At 43.0% G+C, this 7,073-nt stretch overlaps 1 long non-coding RNA gene across 1 annotated transcript; it reads right to left on the bottom strand.

Moving 5' to 3' along the window:
• Positions 1–356: 356 nt before the first annotated feature.
• LOC111096298 lies at positions 357–3,575 on the bottom strand. Its single transcript, XR_005360373.1, has 3 exons — positions 3,479–3,575; positions 3,056–3,206; positions 357–1,167 (listed from the first exon to the last, which is right to left on the bottom strand). It is a non-coding gene; the product is annotated as an uncharacterized LOC111096298 (long non-coding RNA).
• Between the last annotated feature and the right edge of the window lie 3,498 nt (positions 3,576–7,073).

Genomic DNA, 7,073 nt, shown 5'->3' with positions numbered 1-7,073 from the left:
GGCCGTCAAGCAGAGTGGTGAGGTGCTGTCTAGCATTCCTGAGTGCAAGAAGGCTGTCATGTGCCTTCAGGAGAAAACAGTGGTAGATAAGCTTTGTTCAGACATGAGTTATAACATTGTAGGCTGAGAGTTCAATGGCAATGAATCAACACTATATTAAACGAGGTGTCCTTCAACAGAAACACAAAGCCAAGTTTACGGGTCGATCGGTTGATGAAAATGCTGTGACCAGAGCCTCAATGGACCCCAACCCTGGAAAAGCCACAGTGCAACATTTGCTAATTTAAGTGTTCATAGCGAATTCATAGAATATAACTGCTTTGAAAAATAAGAATCCACTGTATTACCATTTTTTTAAAAGATTTTATTTGTTAGAGAGAGAGAGCACGAGTGAGCACAAGCAGGGGGAGAGGGAGAAGCAGACTCTTTGTGGAGCAGGGAGTTGGAGGAAGGGCTCAATCTCAGGACCCTACGATCATCACCTGAGCCAAAGGCAGACACTTAACCTACTGAACCCCTCAGGAGCCCCTGCTTTCCTTGTTCTAATTATGATGTGATTTCTCTGATTGAATCAGGCTGATTGATATAGTACTAAACTCATCCCCAGATCCGTATCCTACTAGTTATTTCTTCCACATTTTAGAAGAGTCATACATTTCCTATAGTAACTGGAGTTTCAGAGGTTCAAAAAAAGCATAAATGGAGAAGAAAAGTCTCCTAATTAATTCACCTTTTATATGGAAATTCTTAATTCATTTGCATTTTGAATATGCAGTATCTTTAAAGCTACCTCTTATGTTGGGTTTCCCATGATTTCAGATTTTTAAATTTCCTCTTTTTTTGATGTATTTTAGGAGGACTTACTTGGCAAAGCTATTTCCTTTCCCCAAAACGTCACAATGGAAAATTAATGAAATAAATTTAATTGCTCTATTATCCCACACCAATTGTGGGCAGAAGAGTTACTTAAAATAAAGGTGGTGAAAGCAGAGTTCCTGAGCCAGAGAAACACTCTACCTCAAATATTTCTTTCAAACAGCACCATTTCAAAATGCCAAGTTGTAGGTTGGAATCTATAAGGTCCACCATCCCTCTGGAGAAATCCATTGACGTGGCTTAGTGTTCTACTGGGGGCAGGAGAGAAGGATGAGGAAGTGTTCCAAACTTCTAAACAAGAGCAAAGAACAGATAACATTTTTAGCCTCGGTGTTTTGTTTCAGCTCTGGCCAACATAGAAACGCTCCCAAACCCATCGTATCTATCCAAACACCTTTCATACAATTTGTGTCAATGTCAAGGATGTGAAGAGTTGCTTAGAGACCCAATTTTTAGGCATGGTTTTTCCACAGTAGAGCCGAAATGCAATGATTTCAAGACAGAATTGCTTAATATTGTTTCTGCTAATAGGAGAAACTGAGGATCTGGTGGGAAGCAGGCTTACAGCTTCTTCCCGCTCACTTTCTGATCTTTTCCAGCTGGAGCACCTGTTCTTTACCCCAGTGCGTGTTCAGACCGGGAGTCAGTAGTGGTGGTGCCTCTTACTCTTACCTCCATAATTTCAATTCCATTTGCCCATCCAAATAAAGATAACCTTAAAAAAAAAAAGATCTTTTTTTTTGAGAGAGAGAGAGAACAGAACAGGGAGAGGGGCAGAAGGAGAAGCAGACTCACTGGCTGAGCTGGGAGTTGGACATGGGGCTGGATACCACAACCCTAGGATCATGACCTGAGCAGGCACTTAACCAACTGAGCCACTCAGGCACTCCAAAAATAACTTTTTTTAAAAAAAGATTTTATTTATTTATTCATGAGAGACAGAGAGGGAGGCAGAGACACAGGCAGAGGGAGAAGCAGGCTCCAGGCAGGAAGCCTGACATGGGACTGGATCCCAGGCCTCCAGGATCATGACCTGGACTGAAGGTGGCGCTAAACCGCTGAGCCACCCGGGCTGTCCTAAAAATAACTTTTAAAATGAAAGTCAGGGATCCCTGGGTGGCACAGCGGTTTGGCGCCTGCCTTTGGCCCAGGGTGTGATCCTGGAGACCCAGGATCGAGTCCCACATTGGGCTCCCGGTGCATGGAGCCTGCTTCTCCCTCTGCCTATGTCTCTGCCTCTCTCTCTCTCTCTCTCTGTGTCTCTAATAAATAAACAAAATATTTAAAAAAATAAATAAAAATAAATAAAAATAAAAAGAAAGTCATAGAGCAGAGCAGTCCCTCCCTCCCATTATCCCCAGGGGAATACTTTCCAAGACCCTCCAGTGGATGTCTGAACCCTCGGACAGTACTGAAAACATATATGCTGTGTCTTTTCCTATACATGCATCCCTATTGGTGTTTTAGAATATAGGGGAGGTTTGGAGGGGTGAGGTCTGGAGCTGGTGACCAAGAGAGAATTCTTGAGATGTCTTTGGTGCAAAACGGTGGTTTTATTAAAGCACGGGGACAGCACCCATGGGCAGAAAGAGCTGCTGCCCTGAGGTTGTGAGGGATGGTTGATTATATACCCAGGAGTTGGGGTAGGTAAAGAAAAGAGAGATTTTCAAAAGAATTTTTGTATGCTAAAGAGGACATAGGAGATATTGGAGGCCTTGCTATTGTCAAGTTAAGGTTGTTTTTTCTTCCACTAAAACATTAGTATTAAGATAGTTGGGAGTTTCCTTTTGGAAGTTAGGTTATTGATAAAATACTTTTTCTTATAAATCACTAAGACATTTTGTAAACTGAGGCGGGACTCCTGTCTATAGAACTAGAATCTCTGTAAGTTGACTATTTGTTCTTCCTTTCCCTTAGCTTTAGGGCATCCAGGAATACCTGAGGAATGTCACATACATCCCACCCAGGAGTGGGGGCGTGGGGTTTGCAGGGTATGAGCTTGTGCTTTGTCCTCAGCTAGCCTTCTGCTCCCCATCACTATGATAAAGCTTAATTTATAAACCAGGCACAGTACGAGATTCACACTAATGATAAAGTAGAACAATTATAACTATAATCAGTAATAAATGTTACATGAATGTAATAAATCTCTCAAAATATTTTACTGTCCTGTACTCACCCTTCTGGTGATGATGTGCGGTGATAGAATGACTGCAGAATGAGAGGAGGTGATGTGAATGACATAGGCGCTGTGAGGGAAGGTTAGGCTACCATTGACCCTCTGATAATCCATCACAAGGCGGATCATCTGCTTCCTGACTGTGGTTGACCTATGGTCCCCGACAGCGCAAATAATGGGTGGGGTGGGGGTGGTAGTAATTAATGTAGTATGATTTGCATAACGCATAGCTCTCTTTTTTAAGAAAAAAAATTTAAATTTATTCACGAGAGACACACAGAGAGAGACAGAGACACAGGCAGAGAGAGAAGCAGGCTTCCCATGGGGAGCCCGATGCAGGACTCCATCCCAGGACCCCGGGATCACAACCTGAGCCAAAGGCTGACACTCAACTACTGAGCCACCCAGGTGTCCCAAGCATACCTCTTTTAATTCGTCTGTAGCCATGCTAAGCAAAGACTGTGTGCTTGCTGGGCATACCCAGCTTCAAGTCGACCCAGCCTCTTCCATTTGGATCTCTACTGGAGAAATTCTAGAGTAAGCATTCTGGAATGAAAGGGTGGGAAGGAAAGAGGGAGGGTTCCATAGTATCCTTGTCAGCCTCCCTTTGAGCCTCATTTCAGGTGACAAGGAGGAAGATGGTTTTCTGCTCTGTATCCATAACCAGAAACAAGTGATGTCTTAGAGGTGATCTTGGAAGGGTTTGAGGAGCTTCAGGGACCTTTTTTAAAAAAAAGATTTTATTTATTTATTGGAGAGAGAGAGAGAGAGAGAGAGAAAACGAGTGTGGGGGGGGGGGGGGGACAGAGGGAGAGGGAGAAGCAGACTCCCTCCCAGGATCCCGAGATCATGACCTGAGCTGAAGGCAGATGCTTAACCGACTGAGTCACCCAGGCACCTCTCTTTTTTTTTAAATATAAATTTTATTTATTTATTCATGAGAGACATAGACACAGAGAGAGGCAGAGACAGAAACAGGCTCCACGCAGGGAGCCCGACATGGGACTGGATCCCAGGTCTCCAGGATCATGTCCTGGTCTGAAGGCGGCGCTAAACCCCTGAGCCATGGGGGCTGCCCAAGGAACCTCTCTTTTGTTTTTTCTTTTTGAGGGGTAGCCTTAACTGATTGCTTCCTCTGCTCTTTGTAAAACAGACCTGTCTTGCAGCCTTTTAAGCATAGAAGCCTTCAGTTTGTCAGTAGAAATTTCAGAGAAATTTTCAAGAGGGGATAGAAGATTTTAGACACCGTGGCCCACAGGGTGGTTCTTATGAAGCCCTTATTCATTTAAATAAAAAGAAATAATAGCTGCTACAATAAGCTTCTTTGTAATCATCCTAATGTGTTTTTAATGTGATCCTTAGTTGTACATTGAAACTCAGTTCCCACATCAGGGCTTATTCCCTGCTGAAATTCTTCCTCAAAAAATTCCTTTTACATTTTAACACGGTGCTCCATTCTCCAAGTTATCCCCTACTGTTCAGAGATATTAATGTCACATGGAATGTGTTGCCTCATTGTTGCCAGAGGGCTCCAAATCACAGCTTGCACAGATGATGAAGCATCAATGTAATGAATTAATTTATCTTAGAGCATCTCCTCTTTTTTGAAGGCCATGTGGGTCCTTCAGCATTTGCTTGAGTAATAGATTGTCCTTAATGACTGGTTTTTTTCTTGTTTTTAAGAAGAGACAAATATATAGCAACCCATGTTGAACCATCTCAGCCTTCTCGGTATTTATTTATCTTTCAACTCCCATTAAGCAAATATGTTGAGCTGCTTGATAAAGATCACCATAGATTTTGGAGGATGTATGTCCCTGCAGATTGTTTCCAATCCCCTCCCTCACTAGGGTTCTAGGAGAAATAATGAGTTCAGGTGTTGGGTGCCTCATAGATAACAGACATATGTAGCGGGCTCTCACCAAAGGGGTGCCAGATTTAGCAAAATAAACTTAAAAAATAGAGAGTGCCCATTAACTTTGAGTTTCAGATGAGCAGTGAAAATTTTTTATTATAAGTGTGTTCCAAATATTGTATGGGGCATACTTAGACTTATGCTAAAAAGTTATGCATTGTTCATCTGAAATTTCAAAGTTAACTGGGCATCTTGTATTTTACATGGCCACCACGCCAATCCCTCCCCACCCCACTTTCCTGCTTGTGGTCTCCAATTTTGCTCTATTTTTCTCTCTAATAAATTTGGTCAAGGGAGTGGTGTAGGAATCATCTGGGATATTTTCTTGTATTCATAATGAAGGCCACAATCTCCTCTAGGCAGCAATTAGATTTTTAAAAAAGGCATTGCAAATACAAATCCTTGCCACAAGCATAGAGTTTAGTGCGTGGCATATAATAGTACTCAAGACTATTGATCTATTGAGTGAATGAATGAAAAAGTGCTGGACAAACAGATAGTCCTTATGCATACGCATTGAGAAACAGGCGGTTTGATGTCAGCTAACATGATCAATTGCTGTCGGAAGAGATCAGAAGGGTTACAGAGAAGGAAGACATGATAAAAGGGGGTACAGTAGGCTGAATAATGGCCCTCCAAAGATGTTCTGTCTGAACCCCCAGGATGTGTGAATACATTATTTTACACAGCAAAAGGGACTTTGTAGATGATTCTCGACATAAGATATGGAGATTATCCTGGATTATCCAGTTGGGCTGAATGTAATCACAAAGGTCCTTCTAAGAGGGAGACAGGCAGGTCAGAGTCAGAAATGATTGCCAATAGAATGAGGGGGGGGCAGGGGTGTGGGATGCCTGGCTGTTGACTTGAAGCAAGAAGAAAGGGTCAAAGACCACAAAAATTGGCAGATTTCCAAGAATTGAAGAGAATGGGTGTTATTAGTCAGCTAGGGCTGCCAGAATAAAAAACAACAGACTAGGTGGGTTAAAAAATAAATTTATTTTCTCACAGTTCAGAAGGCTGGAAGTCCAAGGTCTAGGTGTCAGCTGAGCTGATTTCTCCGGAGGCTTCTCTTCTTGGCTTGCAGGTGGCCTCCTTCTCACTGTGTCCCCACACTACCTTTCCTCTGTGCATGCACTGCCCGGGTGCTTCTTTGTGCGTGTCCAAATTCCCTCCTTTTCTTCCTTTTTTAAAAATATTTTATTTATTTATTCATGAGAGACAAACAGAGAGATAGAGGGGAGAGACACAGGCAGAGGGAGAAGCAGGCTCCCTGTGGGGAGCCCGATGCAGGACTCGATCCCAGGACCCCAGGATCACGCCCTGAGCCGAAGGCAGATGCTCAACCGCTGAGCCACCCAGGCATCCCCAAATTCCCTCTCCTTATTAGGACACCAGTCAGCTTGCTTGGTCCCATCCTATCATTATCCAATCACCTCTTTAAAGGCCCTATCTCCAAAGCAGTCACATCCTGGGATCCTGGGGGTTAGGGCTCCAACATATGAATTTGGGGAGGCATATAATTCAGCCCATAACAATAAGGAGGTCAAGTGGAGGAAGTCTGCAAAATAACCCCAGCTCCCTAGAGTGGAGACTAAGACCATAGATAACATAATAATTCAGTGCAATGCAAAATGATCCAGACCAGGATGCCAGACTGGAGGCCAGACTGGAAAAAAGGACTTTAGTGGGACAACTGGCAACAATTTGAATAAGGTCTGTAGATTAGGTAATAGTATTACATCAGCGATTAGTGTCTGGTTTTGATCATTGTACTATGGTTATTATGCAAGATGTCAGTATTTGGGGAAGCTTGGGTATGCCTGTATGGGAACTCCGTACTACTTTTGCAACTTTTTTTTTCTAAGTCTGGAATCATCTCGAAATGAAGAGTTAAAATTAAAACAAATTAAAACGAGGGGCACCCTATTCTCTCCTTCTCCTTCTGGCCCTCCCGTGCCATTCTGAGCTCTCTCTTTCTCTTGCTCTCAAATAAACTAAATCTTTAAAAAATTAAAATGAAATAAAAGAGGGTAGCTGGGGGATCCCTGGGTGGCTCAGCGGTTTGGTGCCTGCCTTTGGCCCAGGGCGCGATCCTGGAGT

Source organism: Canis lupus, chromosome 6 (assembly GCF_011100685.1).
Source record: "Canis lupus familiaris isolate Mischka breed German Shepherd chromosome 6, alternate assembly UU_Cfam_GSD_1.0, whole genome shotgun sequence".
Classification (NCBI taxonomy): domain Eukaryota; kingdom Metazoa; phylum Chordata; class Mammalia; order Carnivora; family Canidae; genus Canis; species Canis lupus.
The sequence above is the reverse complement of the archived record's forward strand: the minus strand, read 5'-3'. Positions and strand labels throughout refer to the sequence as shown.